This window comes from Anomaloglossus baeobatrachus, chromosome 6, assembly GCF_048569485.1.
Source record: "Anomaloglossus baeobatrachus isolate aAnoBae1 chromosome 6, aAnoBae1.hap1, whole genome shotgun sequence".
Lineage (NCBI taxonomy): Eukaryota > Metazoa > Chordata > Amphibia > Anura > Aromobatidae > Anomaloglossus > Anomaloglossus baeobatrachus.
In genome coordinates, this window is record NC_134358.1 from 570,381,503 (window position 1) to 570,402,960 (window position 21,458).

The window sequence follows — 21,458 nt, forward strand, 5'->3', positions numbered from 1 at the left end:
TATCTGTATTATTCTGTATATATACACTGCACAGTGCCACTTCTCCTGTCCTGTATACTGGGTGTAATCCTCAGTACCTGTATTATTCTGTATATATACACTGCACAGTACCACTTCTCCTGTCCTGTATACTGGGTGTAATCCTCAGTATCTGTATTATTCTGTATATATACACTGCACAGTGCCACTTCTCCTGTCCTGTATACTGGGTGTAATCCTCAGGATCTGTATTATTCTGTATACATACACTGCACAGTACCACTTCTCCTGTCCTGTATACTGGGTGTAATCCTCAGTATCTGTATTATTCTGTATATATACACTGCACAGTACCACTTCTCCTGTCCTGTATACTGGGTGTAATCCTCAGTATCTGTATTATTCTGTATATATACACTGCACAGTACCACTTCTCCTGTCCTGTATACTGGGTGTAATCCTCAGTGTCTGTATTATTCTGTATATATACACTGCACAGTACCACTTCTCCTGTCCTGTATACTGGGTGTAATCCTCAGTATCTGTATTATTCTGTATATATACACTGCACAGTACCACTTCTCCTGTCCTGTATACTGGGTGTAATCCTCAGTATCTGTATTATTCTGTATATATACACTGCACAGTACCACTTCTCCTGTCCTGTATACTGGGTGTAATCCTCAGTGTCTGTATTATTCTGTATACATACACTGCACAGTACCACTTCTCCTGTCCTGTATACTGGGTGTAATCCTCAGTATCTGTATTATTCTGGATATATACACTGCACAGTACCACTTCTCCTGTCCTGTATACTGGGTGTAATCCTCAGTATCTGTATTATTTTGTATATATACACTGCACAGTACCAGTTCTCCTGTCCTGTATACTGGGTGTAATCCTCAGTATCTGTATTATTCTGTATATATACACTGCACAGTACCACTTCTCCTGTCCTGTATACTGGGTGTAATCCTCAGTATCTGTATTATTCTGTATATATACACTGCACAGTACCACTTCTCCTGTCCTGTATACTGGGTGTAATCCTCAGTATCTGTATTATTCTGTATATATACACTATACAGTACCACTTCTCCTGTCCTGTATACTGGGTGTAATCCTCAGTGTCTGTATTATTCTGTATATATACACTGCACAGTACCACTTCTCCTGTCCTGTATACTGGGTGTAATCCTCAGTATCTGTATTATTCTGTATATATACACTGCACAGTGCCACTTCTCCTGTCCTGTATACTGGGTGTAATCCTCAGTACCTGTATTATTCTGTATATATACACTGCACAGTACCACTTCTCCTGTCCTGTATACTGGGTGTAATCCTCAGTATCTGTATTATTCTGTATATATACACTGCACAGTACCACTTCTCCTGTCCTGTATACTGGGTGTAATCCTCAGGATCTGTATTATTCTGTATATATATACTGCACAGTACCACTCCTCCTGTCCTGTATACTGGGTGTAATCCTCAGTATCTGTATTAGTCTGTATATATACACTATACAGTACCACTTCTCCTGTCCTGTATACTGGGTGTAATCCTCAGGATCTGTATTATTCTGTATACATACACTGCACAGTACCACTTCTCCTGTCCTGTATACTGGATGTAATCCTCAGGATCTGTATTATTCTGTATATATACACTGCACAGTACCACTTCTCCTGTCCTGTATACTGGGTGTAATCCTCAGTATCTGTATTATTCTGTATATATACACTATACAGTACCACTTCTCCTGTCCTGTATACTGGGTGTAATCCTCAGTGTCTGTATTATTCTGTATATATACACTGCACAGTACCACTTCTCCTTTCCTGTATACTGGGTGTAATCCTCAGTATGTGTATTATTCTGTGTATATACACTGCACAGTACCACTTCTCCTGTCCTGTATACTGGGTGTAACCCTCAGTATCTGTATTATTCTGTATATATTCACTGCACAGTACCACTTCTCCTGTCCTGTATACTGGGTGTAATCCTCAGTATCTGTATTATTCTGTATATATACACTGCACAGTACCACTTCTCCTGTCCTGTATACTGGGTGTAATCCTCAGGATCTGTATTATTCTGTATATATACACTGCACAGTACCACTTCTCCTGTCCTGTATACTGGGTGTAATCCTCAGTATCTGTATTATTCTGTATATATACACTGCACAGTACCACTTCTCCTGTCCTGTATACTGGGTGTAATCCTCAGGATCTGTATTATTCTGTATATATACACTGCACAGTACCACTCCTCCTGTCCTGTATACTGGGTGTAATCCTCAGTACCTGTATTATTCTGTATATATACACTGCACAGTACCACTTCTCCTGTCCTGTATACTGGGTGTAATCCTCAGGATCTGTATTATTCTGTATATATACACTGCACAGTACCACTTCTCCTGTCCTGTATACTGGGTGTAATCCTCAGTATCTGTATTATTCTGTATATATACACTATACAGTACCACTTCTCCTGTCCTGTATACTGGGTGTAATCCTCAGGATCTGTATTATTCTGTATATATACACTGCACAGTACCACTTCTCCTGTCCTGTATACTGGGTGTAATCCTCAGTATCTGTATTATTCTGTATATATACACTGCACAGTGCCACTTCTCCTGTCCTGTATACTGGGTGTAATCCTCAGTATCTGTATTATTCTATATATATATACTGCACAGTACCACTTCTCCTGTCCTGTATACTGGGTGTAATCCTCAGTACCTGTATTATTCTGTATATATACACTGCACAGTGCCACTTCTCCTGTCCTGTATACTGGGTGTAATCCTCAGTATCTGTATTATTCTGTATATATACACTGCACAGTACCACTTCTCCTGTCCTGTATACTGGGTATAATCCTCAGTATCTGTATTATTCTGTATATATACACTGCACAGTACCACTTCTCCTGTCCTGTATACTGGGTGTAATGCTCAGTATCTGTATTATTCTGTATATATACACTGCACAGTACCACTTCTCCTGTCCTGTATACTGGGTGTAATCCTCAGTATCTGTATTATTCTGTATATATACACTGCACAGTACCACTTCTCCTGTCCTGTGTACTGGGTGTAATCCTCAGTATCTGTATTATTCTGTGTATATATATATATACTGCACAGTACCACTTCTCCTGTCCTGTATACTGGGTGTAATCCTCAGTACCTGTATTATTCTGTATATATACACTGCACAGTACCACTTCTCCTGTCCTGTATACTGGGTGTAATCCTCAGTACCTGTATTATTCTGTATATATACACTGCACAGTACCACTCCTCCTGTCCTGTATACTGGGTGTAATCCTCAGTACCTGTATTATTCTGTATATATACATTGCACAGTGCCACTTCTCCTGTCCTGTATACTGGGTCTAATCCTCAGTATCTGTATTATTCTGTATATATACACTGCACAGTACCACTCCTCCTGTCCTGTATACTGGGTGTAATCCTCAGGATCTGTATTATTCTGTATATATACACTGCATAGTACCTCTTCTCCTGTCCTGTATACTGGGTGTAATCCTCAGTATGTGTATTATTCTGTATATATACACTGCACAGTACCACTTCTCCTGTCCTGTATACTGGGTGTAATCCTCAGTATCTGTATTATTCTGTATATATACACTGCACGGTACCACTTCTCCTGTCCTGTATACTGGGTGTAATCCTCAGTATGTGTATTATTCTGTATATATACACTGCACGGTACCACTTCTCCTGTCCTGTATACTGGGTGTAATCCTCAGTATCTTTATCATTCTGTATATATACACTGCACAGTACCACCTCTCCTGTCCTGTATACTGGGTGTAATCCTCAGGATCTGTATTATTCTGTATATATACACTGCACAGTACCACTCCTCCTGTCCTGTATACTGGGTGTAATCCTCAGTATGTGTATTATTCTGTATATATACACTGCACAGTACCACTTCTCCTGTCCTGTATACTGGGTGTAATCCTCAGGATCTGTATTATTCTGTATATATACACTGCATAGTACCTCTTCTCCTGTCTTGTATACTGGGTGTAATCCTCAGTACCTGCATTATTCTGTATATATACACTGCACAGTACCACTTCTCCTGTCCTGTATACTGGGTGTAATCCTCAGTATCTGTATTATTCTGTATATATACACTGCACAGTACCACTTCTCCTGTCCTGTATACTGGGTGTAATCCTCAGTATCTGTATTATTCTGTATATATACACTGCACAGTACCACTTCTCCTGTCCTGTATACTGGGTGTAATCCTCAGGATCTATATTATTCTGTATATATACACTGCATAGTACCACTTCTCCTGTCCTGTATACTGGGTGTAATCCTCAGTATCTGTATTATTCTGTATATATACACTGCACAGTACCACTTCTCCTGTCCTGTATACTGGGTGTAATCCTCAGGATCTGTATTATTCTGTATATATACACTGCACAGTACCACTTCTCCTGTCCTGTATACTGGGTGTAATCCTCAGTATCTGTATTATTCTGTATATATACACTGCACGGTACCACTTCTCCTGTCCTGTATACTGGGTGTAATCCTCAGTATCTGTATTATTCTGTATATACACTGCACAGTACCACTTCTCCTGTCCTGTATACTGGGTGTAATCCTCAGTGTCTGTATTATTCTGTATATATACACTGCACAGTACCACTTCTCCTGTCCTGTATACTGGGGGTAATCCTCAGTACCTGTATTATTCTGTATATATACACTGCACAGTACCACTTCTCCTGTCCTGTATACTGGGTGTAATCCTCAGTATCTGTATTATTCTGTATATATACACTGCACAGTACCACTTCTCCTGTCCTGTATACTGGGTGTAATCCTCAGTACCTGTATTATTCTGTATATATACACTGCACAGTACCACTTCTCCTGTCCTGTATACTGGGTGTAATCCTCAGTACCTGTATTATTCTGTGTATATATACACTGCACAGTACCACTTCTCCTGTCCTGTATACTGGGTGTAATCCTCAGTACCTGTATTATTCTGTGTATATATACACTGCACAGTACCACTTCTCCTGTCCTGTATACTGGGTGTAATCCTCAGTACCTGTATTATTCTGTATATATACACTGCACAGTACCACTTCTCCTGTCCTGTATACTGGGTGTAATCCTCAGTACCTGTATTATTCTGTGTATATATACACTGCACGGTACCACTTCTCCTGTCCTGTATACTGGGTGTAATCCTCAGGATCTGTATTATTCTGTATATATACACTGCATAGTACCACTTCTCCTGTCCTGTATACTGGGTGTAATCCTCAGTATCTGTATTATTCTGTATATATACACTGCACAGTACCACTTCTCCTGTCCTGTATACTGGGTGTAATCCTCAGTATCTGTATTATTCTGTATATATACACTGCACAGTACCACTTCTCCTGTCCTGTATACTGGGTGTAATCCTCAGTGTCTGTATTATTCTGTATATATACACTGCACAGTACCACTTCTCCTGTCCTGTATACTGGGGGTAATCCTCAGTACCTGTATTATTCTGTATATATACACTGCACAGTACCACTTCTCCTGTCCTGTATACTGGGTGTAATCCTCAGTATCTGTATTATTCTGTATATATACACTGCACAGTACCACTTCTCCTGTCCTGTATACTGGGTGTAATCCTCAGTATCTGTATTATTCTGTATATATACACTGCACAGTACCACTTCTCCTGTCCTGTATACTGGGTGTAATCCTCAGTACCTGTATTATTCTGTGTATATATACACTGCACAGTACCACTTCTCCTGTCCTGTATACTGGGTGTAATCCTCAGTACCTGTATTATTCTGTATATATACACTGCACAGTACCACTTCTCCTGTCCTGTATACTGGGTGTAATCCTCAGTACCTGTATTATTCTGTGTATATATACACTGCACAGTACCACTTCTCCTGTCCTGTATACTGGGTGTAATCCTCATTATCTGTATTATTCTGTACATATACACTGCACAGTACCACTTCTCCTGTCCTGTATACTGGGTGTAATCCTCAGTATCTGTATTATTCTGTATATATACACTGCACAGTACCACTTCTCCTGTCCTGTATACTGGGTGTAATCCTCAGTACCTGTATTATTCTGTATATATACCCTGCACAGTACCACTTCTCCTGTCCTGTATACTGGGTGTAATCCTCAGTACCTGTATTATTCTGTATATATACACTGCACAGTACCACTTCTCCTGTCCTGTATACTGGGTGTAATCCTCAGTACCTGTATTATTCTGTACATATACACTGCACAGTACCACTTCTCCTGTCCTGTATACTGGGTGTAATCCTCAGTACCTGTATTATTCTGTATATATACACTGCACAGTACCACTTCTCCTGTCCTGTATACTGGGTGTAATCCTCAGTACCTGTATTATTCTGTACATATACACTGCACAGTACCACTTCTCCTGTCCTGTATACTGGGTGTAATCCTCAGTATCTGTATTATTCTGTATATACACTGCACAGTACCACTTCTCCTGTCCTGTATACTGGGTGTAATCCTCAGTATCTGTATTATTCTGTATATATACACGGCACAGTACCACTTCTCCTGTCCTGTATACTGGGTGTAATCCTCAGTATCTGTATTATTCTGTATATATACACTGCACAGTACCACTTCTCCTTTCCTGTATACTGGGTGTAATCCTCAGTGTCTGTATTATTCTGTATATATACACTGCACAGTACCACTTCTCCTGTCCTGTATACTGGGTGTAATCCTCAGTACCTGTATTATTCTGTATATATACACTGCACAGTACCACTTCTCCTGTCCTGTATACTGGGTGTAATCCTCAGTATCTGTATTCTGTATATATACACTGCACAGTACCACTTCTCCTGTCCTGTATACTGGGTGTAATCCTCAGTACCTGTATTATTCTGTATATATACACTGCACAGTACCACTTCTCCTGTCCTGTATACTGGGTGTAATCCTCAGTATCTGTATTATTCTGTATATATACACTGCACAGTTCCACTTCTCCTGTCCTGTATACTGGCTGTAATCCTCAGTACCTGTATTATCCTGTGTATATATACACTGCACAGTACCACTTCTCCTGTCCTGTATACTGGGTGTAATCCTCAGTATCTGTATTATTCTGTATATATACACTGCACACTACCACTTCTCCTGTCCTGTATACTGGGTGTAATCCTCAGTACCTGTATTATTCTGTATATATACACTGCACAGTACCACTTCTCCTGTCCTGTATACTGGGTGTAATCCTCAGTGTCTGTATTATTCTGTATATATACACTGCACAGTACCACTTCTCCTGTCCTGTATACTGGGTGTAATCCTCAGTACCTGTATTATTCTGTATATATACACTGCACAGTACCACTTCTCCTGTCCTGTATACTGGGTGTAATCCTCAGTATCTGTATTCTGTATATATACACTGCACAGTACCACTTCTCCTGTCCTGTATACTGGGTGTAATCCTCAGTACCTGTATTATTCTGTATATATACACTGCACAGTACCACTTCTCCTGTCCTGTATACTGGGTGTAATCCTCAGTATCTGTATTATTCTGTATATATACACTGCACAGTTCCACTTCTCCTGTCCTGTATACTGGCTGTAATCCTCAGTACCTGTATTATCCTGTGTATATATACACTGCACAGTACCACTTCTCCTGTCCTGTATACTGGGTGTAATCCTCAGTATCTGTATTATTCTGTATATATACACTGCACACTACCACTTCTCCTGTCCTGTATACTGGGTGTAATCCTCAGTACCTGTATTATTCTGTATATATACACTGCACAGTACCACTTCTCCTGTCCTGTATACTGGGTGTAATCCTCAGTATCTGTATTATTCTGTATATATACACTGCACAGTACCACTTATCCTGTCCTGTATACTGGGTGTAATCCTCAGTATCTGTATTATTCTGTATATATACACTGCACAGTACCACTTCTCCTGTCCTGTATACTGGGTGTAATCCTCAGTATCTGTATTATTCTGTATATATACACTGCACAGTACCACTTCTCCTGTCCTGTATACTGTATGTAATCCTCAGTATCTGTATTATTCTGTATATATACACTGCACAGTACCACTTCTCCTGTCCTGTATACTGGGTGTAATCCTCAGTATGTGTATTATTCTGTATATATACACTGCACAGTACCACTTCTCCTGTCCTGTATACTGGGTGTAATCCTCAGTGTCTGTATTATTCTGTATATATACACTGCACAGTACCACTTCTCCTGTCCTGTATACTGGATGTAATCCTCAGTGTCTGTATTATTCTGTATATATACACTGCACAGTACTACTTCTCCTGTCCTGTATACTGGGTGTAATCCTCAGTGTCTGTATTATTCTGTATATATACACTACACAGTACCACTTCTCCTGTCCTGTATACTGGGTGTAATCCTCAGTGTCTGTATTATTCTGTATATATACACTACACAGTACCACTTCTCCTGTCCTGTATACTGGGTGTAATCCTCAGTGTCTGTATTATTCTGTATATATACACTGCACAGTACCACTTCTCCTGTCCTGTATGCTGGGTGTAATCCTCAGTGTCTGTATTATTCTGTATATATACACTACACAGTACCACTTCTCCTGTTCTGTATACTGGGTGTAATCCTCAGTATCTGTATTATTCTGTATATATACACTGCACTGTACCACTCCTCCTGTCCTGTATACTGGGTGTAATCCTCAGTACCTGTATTATTCTGTATATACACTGCACAGTACCTCTTCTCCTGTCCTGTATACTGGGTGTAATCCTCAGTACCTGTATTATTCTGTATATATACACTGCACAGTACCACTTCTCCTGTCCTGTATACTGGGTGTAATCCTCAGTACCTGTATTATTCTGTATATATTCACTGCACAGCACCACTTCTCCTGTCCTGTATACTGGGTGTAATCCTCAGTATCTGTATTATTCTGTATATATACACTGCACAGTACCACTTCTCCTGTCCTGTATACTGGGTGTAATCCTCAGTATCTGTATTATTCTGTATATATACACTGCACAGTACCACTTCTCCTGTCCTGTATACTGGGTGTAATCCTCAGTATCTGTATTATTCTGTATATATACACTGCACAGTACCACTTCTCCTGTCCTGTGTACTGGGTGTAATCCTCAGTACCTGTATTATTCTGTATATATACACTGCACTGTACCACTCCTCCTGTCCTGTATACTGGGTGTAATCCTCAGTACCTGTATTATTCTGTATATATACACTACACAGTACCACTTCTCCTGTCCTGTATACTGGGTGTAATCCTCAGTGTCTGTATTATTCTGTATATATACACTGCACAGTACCACTCCTCCTGTCCTGTATACTGGGTGTAATCCTCAGTGTCTGTATTATTCTGTATATATACACTGCACAGTACCACTTCTCCTGTCCTGTATACTGGGTGTAATCCTCAGTATCTGTATTATTCTGTATATATACACTGCACAGTACCACTTCTCCTGTCCTGTATACTGGGTGTAATCCTCAGTATCTGTATTATTCTGTATATACACTGCACAGTACCACTTCTCCTGTCCTGTATACTGGGTGTAATCCTCAGTGTCTGTATTATTCTGTATATATACACTGCACAGTACCACTTCTCCTGTCCTGTATACTGGGTGTAATCCTCAGTACCTGTATTATTCTGTATATATACACTGCAGAGTACCACTTCTCCTGTCCTGTATACTGGATGTAATCCTCAGTATCTGTATTATTCTGTATATATACACTGCACAGTACCACTTCCCCTGTCCTGTATACTGGGTGTAATCCTCAGTATCTGTATTATTCTGTATATATACACTGCACAGTACCACTTCCCCTGTCCTGTATACTGGGTGTAATCCTCAGTATCTGTATTATTCTGTATATATACACTGCACAGTACCACTTCCCCTGTCCTGTATACTGGGTGTAATCCTCAGTACCTGTATTATTCTGTATATACACTGCACAGTACCACTTCTCCTGTCCTGTATACTGGGTGTAATCCTCAGTATCTGTATTATTCTGTATATATACACTGCACAGTACCACTTCTCCTGTCCTGTATACTGGGTGTAATCCTCAGTACCTGTATTATTCTGTATATATACACTGCACAGTACCACTTCTCCTGTCCTGTATACTGGGTGTAATCTTCAGTGTCTGTATTATTCTGTATATATACACTGCACAGTACCACTTCCCCTGTCCTGTATACTGGGTGTAATCCTCAGTACCTGTATTATTCTGTATATACACTGCACAGTACCACTTCTCCTGTCCTGTATACTGGGTGTAATCCTCAGTATCTGTATTATTCTGTATATATACACTGCACAGTACCACTTCTCCTGTCCTGTATACTGGGTGTAATCCTCAGTACCTGTATTATTCTGTATATATACACTGCACAGTACCACTTCTCCTGTCCTGTATACTGGGTGTAATCCTCAGTATCTGTATTATTCTGTATATATACACTGCACAGTACCACTTCTCCTGTCCTGTATACTGGGTGTAATCCTCAGTACCTGTATTATTCTGTATATATACACTGCACAGTACCACTTCCCCTGTCCTGTATACTGGGTGTAATCCTCAGTACCTGCATTATTCTGTATATATACACTGCACAGTACCACTCCTCCTGTCCTGTATACTGGGTGTAATCCTCAGTGTCTGTATTATTCTGTATATATACACTGCACAGTACCACTTCTCCTGTCCTGTATACTGGGTGTAATCCTCAGTGTCTGTATTATTCTGTATATATACACTGCACAGTACCACTTCTCCTGTCCTGTATACTGGGTGTAATCCTCAGTGTCTGTATTATTCTGTATATATACACTGCACAGTACCACTTCTCCTGTCCTGTATATATACATTGCACAGTACCACTTCTCCTGTCCTGTATATATACACTGCGCAGTACCTGGTGTGGTTCGCGCTCCATTACTACCTGTGTGCGGTGCATATTGTGTGTTGGATACGCCGGCGCGGTAGTCGCACGCGTCTGTGGATGGACGTAGATACTCGCTCTCCGGGCGTCTGTCACAGCTCATTACTGATAGGGAGTGAATGTTTCGGAATGTGGAGTGACTGCGCTGCTGCTGCAGGACACGGACGATCCGCGCGCGGTCACAGCATGGCAGCGTGATATTCCGAGGATTCTGCTGTTTCCTGCAGGGATATGGCGAGTTGTGCAGTGAAAATGCAGACTGTGACGGATTCTGGGCAAATAACCAGTGAGTGGCGGGAGGCCGGGGCGAAACGCGGGGGCAACTGCACGAGCATCGGAATACCAGTGATTGGAACGCCGGGTGCTCCAGTCACATCCAGAGCTGCGGGAAATGACGTTATCTCAGTACGGCACATCATTCAGCAGAGAGGAAAAACTATAGAGGCCATTTATCATTTGCACACAGTGACTGCACAGGAGGAGGAGACTGCGCACAGTGACTGCACAGGAGGAGGAGACTGCGCACAGTGACTGCACAGGAGGAGGAGACTGCGCACAGTGACTGCACAGGAGGAGGAGACTGCACACAGTGACTGCACAGGAGGAGGAGACTGCACACAGTGACTGCACAGGAGGAGGAGGCTGCGCACAGTGACTGCACAGGAGGAGGAGACTGCACACAGTGACTGCACAGGAGGAGGAGACTGCGCACAGTGACTGCACAGGAGGAGGAGACTGCGCACAGTGACTGCACAGGAGGAGGAGACTGCGCACAGTGACTGCACAGGAGGAGGAGGCTGCACACAGTGACTGCACAGGAGGAGGAGACTGCACACAGTGACTGCACAGGAGGAGGAGACTGCACACAGTGACTGCACAGGAGGAGGAGACTGCACACAGTGACTGCACAGGAGGAGGAGACTGCACACAGTGACTGCACAGGAGGAGGAGACTGCGCACAGTGACTGCACAGGAGGAGGAGACTGCGCACAGTGACTGCACAGGAGGAGGAGGCTGCACACAGTGACTGCACAGGAGGAGGAGACTGCACACAGTGACTGCACAGGAGGAGGAGACTGCACACAGTGACTGCACAGGAGGAGGAGACTGCGCACAGTGACTGCACAGGAGGAGGAGACTGCGCACAGTGACTGCACAGGAGGAGGAGACTGCGCACAGTGACTGCACAGGAGGAGGAGGCTGCGCACAGTGACTGCACAGGAGGAGGAGGCTGCGCACAGTGACTGCACAGGAGGAGGAGGCTGCGCACAGTGACTGCACAGGAGGAGGAGGCTGCGCACAGTGACTGCACAGGAGGAGGAGGCTGCGCACAGTGACTGCACAGGAGGAGGAGACTGCGCACAGTGACTGCACAGGAGGAGGAGGCTGCGCACAGTGACTGCACAGGAGGAGGAGGCTGCGCACAGTGACTGCACAGGAGGAGGAGACTGCGCACAGTGACTGCACAGGAGGAGGAGACTGCGCACACTGACTGCACAGGAGGAGGAGGCTGCGCACAGTGACTGCACAGGAGGAGGAGGCTGCGCACAGTGACTGCACAGGAGGAGGAGGCTGCGCACAGTGACTGCACAGGAGGAGGAGGCTGCGCACAGTGACTGCACAGGAGGAGGAGGCTGCGCACAGTGACTGCACAGGAGGAGGAGGCTGCGCACAGTGACTGCACAGGAGGAGGAGGCTGCGCACAGTGACTGCACAGGAGGAGTCAGGATCAAGTCGGTCAGGTCGGGTTTTCTTCATTCCATTAGTTGTGGTAAGAATTAGCTGATTTATCTCATCTCTTCTCTCTCCGGGAACAAACGGCCTGAACTCGAATTACCGTAATTAACCGAGACCTTCCGAATTCATCAGTGACTGCGCTCGAAATCAGGGTCAACCGCCAATTACCGGCAACTAGGCGGAAAATCACACACGAAGAGGAGAGGAGAGAAGGGAAAAGAGGAGAAGAGGAGAGGAGAGAAGGGAAAAGAGGAGAAGAGGAGAGAAGGGAAAAGAGGAGAAGAGGAGAGGAGAGAAGGGAAAAGAGGAGAAGAGGAGAGGAGAGAAGGGAAAAGAGGAGAAGAGGAGAGGAGAGAAGGGAAAAGAGGAGAAGAGGAGAGGAGAGAAGGGAAAAGAGGAGAAGAGGAGAGGAGAGAAGGGAAAAGAGGAGAAGAGGAGAGGAGAGAAGGGAAAAGAGGAGAAGAGAAAGGGGGAGAGAAAAGGGGAGAAAAGGAGAGAAGGGAAAGGAGGAAAGTGCACAATACAGCGCACATCACACAGCACACACTTCTCACCACACATCACACAATGCATAATACAGAGCACATCACTCAGCACACACTCCACAGCACACACTCATCACACAGCTCACACTCACCACACATCACACACTCCTCACCACACATCACACAGCACACACTCCACAGCACACACTCATCACACAGCTCACACTCCTCACCACACATCACACACTCCTCACCACACATCACACACTCCTCACCACACATCACACAGCACACACTCCACAGCACACACTCATCACACAGCTCACACTCCTCACCACACATCACACACTCCTCACCACACATCACACACTCCTCACCACACATCACACACTCCTCACCACACATCACACACTCCTCACCACACATCACACACTCCTCACCACACATCACACAGCACACACTCATAACCACACATCACACAGCACACACTCCTAACCACACAGCACACAGCACACACTCATCACACATCACACAGCACACACTCCTAACCACACATCACACAGCACACACTCCTAACCACACAGCTCACACTCCTCATCACACAGCTCACACTCATCACACAGCTCACACTCCTAACCACACAGTTCACACTCCTCATCACACAGCACACACTCATCACACAGCACACATCACACATCACACAGCTCACACTCCTAACCACACATCACACAGCTCACACTCCTCATCACACAGCACACACTCCTAACCACACATCACACAGCACACACTCCTAACCACACAGCACACACTCCTCACCACACAGCACACACTCCTCACCACACAGCACACACTCCTCACCACACAGCACACACTCCTCACCACACAGCACACACTCCTCACCACACAGCACACACTCCTCACCACACAGCACACACTCCTCACCACACAGCACACACTCCTCACCACACATCACACACTCCTCACCACACATCACACACTCCTCACCACACATCACACAGCACACACTCCTAACCACACATCACACAGCACACACTCCTAACCACACATCACACAGCACACACTCATCACACATCACACAGCACACACTCCTAACCACACATCACACAGCACACACTCCTAACCACACAGCTCACACTCCTCATCACACAGCTCACACTCATCACACAGCTCACACTCCTAACCACACAGTTCACACTCCTCATCACACAGCACACACTCATCACACAGCACACATCACACATCACACAGCTCACACTCCTAACCACACATCACACAGCTCACACTCCTCATCACACAGCACACACTCCTAACCACACATCACACAGCACACACTCCTAACCACACAGCACACACTCCTCACCACACAGCACACAGCACACACTCCTCACCACACAGCACACACTCCTCACCACACAGCACACACTCCTCACCACACAGCACACACTCCTCACCACACAGCACACACTCCTCACCACACAGCACACACTCCTCACCACACATCACACAGCACACACTCCTCACCACACAGCACACAGCACACACTCCTCACCACACATCACACAGCACACACTCCTCACCACACAGCACACACTCCTCACCACACAGCACACACTCCTAACCACACAGCACACTCCTCACCACACAGCACACAGCACACACTCCTAACCACACAGCACACACTCCTAACCACACAGCACACACTCCTCACTACACATCACACAGCACACACTCCTCACCACACAGCACACACTCCTCACCACACAGCACACACTCCTAACCACACAGCACACTCCTCACCACACAGCACACAGCACACACTCCTAACCACACAGCACACACTCCTAACCACACAGCACACACTCCTAACCACACAGCACACACTCCTCACCACACAGCACACACTCCTCATCACACAGCACACACTCCTAACCACACATCACACAGCACACTCTCCTCTCTCCTTGTATTTTGCACTATATATATATATATATATATATATATATATATATATATATATATATATATATATACAGTATATAGTGCCAGGATTGGATCCATGTTGTCGCCTCCTGCTCGGTGTCGCTCGGTGCTGGACGCCGGACGCCTCTTGACACCTAATTACCGAGGCCCCTGATCCAATTTGAGATAGTGTCCCGCTCTCGGCACCGGTCGTCCCTGATCTGAGGAGCCGACGATCAGTTATTTCTTGCTGTAATGACCTGTCCCGGCACACCCTCCTCACCACACATCACACAGCACACACTCCTCACCACACAGCACACAGCACACACTCCTCATCACACAGCACATACTCCTCATCACACAGCACACACTCCTCATCACACAGCACACACTCCTAACCACACAGCACACACTCCTAAGCACACACTCCTCACCACACAGCACACACTCCTCACCACACAGCACACACTCCTAACCACACAGCACACACTCCTAACCACACAGCACACACTCCTAAGCACACACTCCTCACCACACAGCACACACTCCTCACCACACAGCACACACTCCTCACCACACAGCACACACTCCTCACCGCACAGCACACACTCCTCACCGCACAGCACACACTCCTCACCGCACAGCACACACTCCTCACCGCACAGCACACACTCCTCACCACACAGCACACACTCCTCACCACACATCACACAGCACACACTCCTCATCACACAGCACACACTCCTCACCACACATCACACAGCACACACTCCTCACCACACAGCACACACTCCTCACCGCACAGCACACACTCCTCACCACACATCACACAGCACACACTCCTCACTCCTCACCACACAGCACACACTCCTCACTCCTCACCACACAGCACACACTCCTCACCACACAGCACGCACTCCTCACTGCACATCACACACTCCTCACCGCACAGCACACACTCCTCACCGCACATCACACAGCACACACTCCTCACCGCACATCACACAGCACACACTCCTCACCACACATCACACAGCACACACTCCTCACCGCACAGCACACACTCCTCACTACACATCACACAGCACACACTCCTCATCACACAGCACACACTCCTCACCACACATCACACAGCACACACTCCTCATCACACAGCACACACTCCTCACTCCTCACCACACAGCACACACTCCTCACCACACAGCACACACTCCTCACTCCTCACCACACAGCACACACTCCTCACCACACAGCACACACTCCTCACTCCTCACCACACAGCACACACTCCTCACTCCTCACCACACAGCACACACTCCTCACTCCTCACCACACACTCCTCACCACACATCACACAGCACACACTCCTCACTCCTCACCACACAGCACACACTCCTCACTCCTCACCACACAGCACACACTCCTCACTCCTCACCACACAGCACACACTCCTCACTCCTCACCACACAGCACACACTCCTCACTCCTCACCACACAGCACACACTCCTCACTCCTCACCACACAGCACACACTCCTCACTCCTCACCACACAGCACACACTCCTCACTGCACATCACACACTCCTCATCACACAGCACACACTCCTCACCGCACAGCACACACTCCTCACCGCACATCACACAGCACACACTCCTCACCACACATCACACAGCACACACTCCTCACCGCACAGCACACACTCCTCACCACACAGCACACACTCCTCACTACACATCACACTGCACACACTCCTAAACGCACAGCACACAGCACACACTCCTTACCACACATCACACAGCACACACTCCTCACCACACAGCACACACTCCTCACCACACAGCACACACTCCTCACCGCACAGCACACACTCCTCACTCCTCACCACACAGCACACACTCCTCACTCCTCACCACACAGCACACACTCCTCACTCCTCATCACACAGCACACACTCCTCACTCCTCACCACACAGCACACACTCCTCACTCCTCACCACACAGCACACACTCCTCACCGCACAGCACACATCACACACTCCTCACTGCACAGCACACAGCACACACTCCTCACTACACAGCACACAGCACACACTCCTCACTCCTCATCACACAGCACACACTCCTCACTCCTCACCACACAGCACACACTCCTCACTCCTCACCACACAGCACACACTCCTCACCGCACAGCACACATCACACACTCCTCACTGCACAGCACACATCACACACTCCTCACTGCACAGCACACAGCACACACTCCTCACTACACAGCACACTCTCCTCTCTCCTTGTATTTTGCACTATATATATATATACAGTATATAGTGCCAGGATTGGATCCATGTTGTCGCCTCCTGCTCGGTGTCGCTCGGTGCTGGACGCCGGACGCCTCTTGACACCTAATTACCGAGGCCCCTGATCCAATTTGAGATAGTGTCCCGCTCTCGGCACCGGTCGTCCCTGATCTGAGGAGCCGACGATCAGTTATTTCTTGCTGTAATGACCTGTCCCTGCACAATCCTGTATAGACAGGGCTGTAATGAACGCCGGCTCCTCGTGCGGCTCAGCAGGAATCTCCGACTTCTAGAAGAAATATTCTTCATTTTTGTAACTGATTTTATGTTTCCAATTCATCTTGTGTTTTGTGTCTCCACAATGCTTTACCCTGCAGCTCTGCTCCATTAATACACAGCTCTGGGCAGTGGCTTCAGATCAGCAGTCCAATCTATTGGAGTAAACCTGAGAGCCGACCTCCCAAATCTCCCCTCACAGGTATCAGGGGACGGAGAGCGTCAGGATTTTGAAATGTCCCCCCCAATCCTTTTATCTTTAGGGAAGATAAATCGTCGGCAGATGAGGTTTTTCTGCTTTGTCCATTAAAAGCACCGGGCCGAGGATTCCTGTATGTGGGGGAGTCGGGGGAGCTCTCCTGTGCACGACCCGCTTCATGCTGCTGATTCGCCCCACATACTTTACACTGCAGCTCTGCCTGGTCAGATTGGCTGCCGTGTATGAGCTCCACAGACGCATCCACCAGGTGGCAGATTATACGGGGCCGGTGCCCCCGAACTGGAGGGGCCTCAGTGCTGGACCCCGGAAGGGATAGTGTATCACTGAGCTGATATCTGGAGGGGCCTCAGTAGTGCTGGACCCCGGAGGGGATAGTGTATCACTGAGCTGATATCTGGAGGGGCCTCAGTAGTGCTGGACCCCGGAGGGGATAGTGTATCACTGAGCTGATATCTGGAGGGGCCTCAGTAGTGCTGGACCCCGGAGGGGATAGTGTATCACTGAGCTGATATCTGGAGGGGCCTCAGTAGTGCTGGACCCCGGAGGGGATAGTGTATCACTGAGCTGATATCTGGAGGGGATATGGTATCACTGAGCTGATATCTGGAGGGGTCTTGGTAGTGCTGGACCCTGGAGGGGATAATGTATCACTGAGCTGATATCTGGAGGGGTCTCGGTAGTGCTGGACCCCGGAGGGGATAATGTATCACTGAGCTGATATCTGGAGGGGTCTCGGTAGTGCTGGACCCTGGAGGGGATAATGTATCACTGAGCTGATATCTGGAGGGGCCTCAGTAGTGCTGGACCCTGGAGGGGATAGTGTATCACTGAGCTGATATCTGGAGGGGCCTCAGTAGTGCTGGACCCCGGAGGGGATAGTGTATCACTGAGCTGATATCTGGAGGGGATAGTGTATCACTGAGCTGATATCTGGAGGGGATATGGTATCACTGAGCTGATATCTGGAGGGGATATGGTATCACTGAGCTGATATCTGGAGGGGTCTTGGTAGTGCTGGACCCTGGAGGGGATAATGTATCACTGAGCTGATATCTGGAGGGGTCTCGGTAGTGCTGGACCCTGGAGGGGATAATGTATCACTGAGCTGATATCTGGAGGGGCCTCAGTAGTGCTGGACCCTGGAGGGGATAGTGTATCACTGACCTGATATCTGGAGGGGCCTCAGTAGTGCTGGACCCCGGAGGGGATAGTGTATCACTGAGCTGATATCTGGAGGGGATAGTGTATCACTGAGCTGATATCTGGAGGGGATATGGTATCACTGAGCTGATATCTGGAGGGGATATGGTATCACTGAGCTGATATCTGGAGGGGTCTTGGTAGTGCTGGACCCTGGAGGGGATAATGTATCACTGAGCTGATATCTGGAGGGGTCTCGGTAGTGCTGGACCCTGGAGGGGATAATGTATCACTGAGCTGATATCTGGAGGGGCCTCAGTAGTGCTGGACCCTGGAGGGGATAGTGTATCACTGACCTGATATCTGGAGGGGCCTCAGTAGTGCTGGACCCCGGAGGGGATAGTGTATCACTGAGCTGATATCTGGAGGGGATAGTGTATCACTGAGCTGATATCTGGAGGGGATATGGTATCACTGAGCTGATATCTGGAGGGGATATGGTATCACTGAGCTGATATCTGGAGGGGTCTTGGTAGTGCTGGACCCTGGAGGGGATAATGTATCACTGAGCTGATATCTGGAGGGGATATGGTATCACTGAGCTGATATCTGGAGGGGTCTTGGTAGTGCTGGACCCCGGAGGGGATAGTGTATCACTGAGCTGATATCTGGAGGGGCCTCAGTAGTGCTGGACCCCGGAGGGGATAGTCTATCACTGAGCTGATATCTGGAGGGGCCTCAGTAGTGCTGGACCCTGGAGGGGATAGTCTATCACTGAGCTGATATCTGGAGGCTGACCCTGCGAGCTCCGCCATTCATTCTCCTCCACCGCGGATTTGTGTGACTAATGACGCAGGAATCATCGGCCTAATGACCGGAAAATGTCCATAATTATAAAGCTTTGTATCGGTTATTATACGAGGATCAGGAGGCGCCTGCGGCACAGATCCGCGCTCAGCACAGCAGCACCATTGTGACAGCTGCATTTATTTTCTGCTTGGAGGTTTATTCTGCTTTTTAAATAATTTTGGAGACAACGGCAGAAAATATAGTGAAGTGATGAGAGAGGAGAGAGTGCAGTGAGCATGCTCTGTGATCTGTGCAGAGAGGAGAGAGTGTAGCGAGCATGCTCTGTGATCTGTGCAGGGGTCACACGCAGGGAGGGGAGAGGAGAGAGTGTAGTGAGCATGCTCTGTAACCTGTGCAGGGGTCACACGCAGGGAGGGGAGAGGAGAGAGTGTAGTGAGCATGCTCTGTGATCTGTGCAGGGGTCACACGCAGGGAGGGAGAGGAGAGAGTGTAGTGAGCATGCTCTGTGATCTGTGCAGAGAGGAGAGAGTGTAGCGAGCATGCTCTGTGATCTGTGCAGGGGTCACACGCAGGGAGGGGAGAGGAGAGAGTGTAGTGAGCATGCTCTGTAACCTGTGCAGGGGTCACACGCAGGGAGGGGAGAGGAGAGAGTGCAGTGAGCATGCTCTGTGACCTGTGCAGAGAGGAGAGAGTGTAGCGAGCATGCTCTGTGATCTGTGCAGGGGTCACACGCAGGGAGGGGAGAGGAGAGAGTGTAGTGAGCATGCTCTGTGATTTGTGCAGGAGTCACACGCAGGGAGGGGAGAGGAGAGAGTGTAGTGAGCATGCTCTGTAACCTGTGCAGGAGTCACACGCAGGGAGGGGAGAGAGTGTAGTGAGCATGCTCTGTAACCTGTGCAGGAGTCACACGCAGGGAGGGGAGAGGAGAGAGTGTAGTGAGCATGCTCTGTGACCTGTGCAGGGGTCACACGCAGGGAGGGGAGAGGAGAGAGTGTAGTGAGCATGCTCTGTGACCTGTGCAGGGGTCACACGCAGGGAGGGGAGAGGAGAGTGTAGTGAGCATGCTCTGTGATTTGTGCAGGAGTCACACGCAGGGAGGGGAGAGGAGAGAGTGTAGTGAGCATGCTCTGTGACCTGTGCAGGGGTCACACGCAGGGAGGGGAGAGGAGAGTGTAGTGAGCATGCTCTGTAACCTGTGCAGGAGTCACACGCAGGGAGGGGAGAGGAGAGTGTAGTGAGCATGCTCTGTAACCTGTGCAGGAGTCACACGCAGGGAGGAGAGAGTGTAGTGAGCATGCTCTGTAACCTGTGCAGGAGTCACACGCAGGGAGGGGAGAGGAGAGTGTAGTGAGCATGCTCTGTAACCTGTGCAGGAGTCACACGCAGGGAGGGGAGAGGAGAGTGTAGTGAGCATGCT

General features: G+C 47.1%; 1 protein-coding gene across 1 annotated transcript in view; it reads left to right on the forward strand.

The window, feature by feature from the left end:
• Positions 1-21,458, forward strand: part of PTH1R (parathyroid hormone 1 receptor) — a 341,607-nt gene that overhangs the window by 149,469 nt on the left and 170,680 nt on the right. The gene's annotated exons all lie outside the window — the stretch shown is intronic.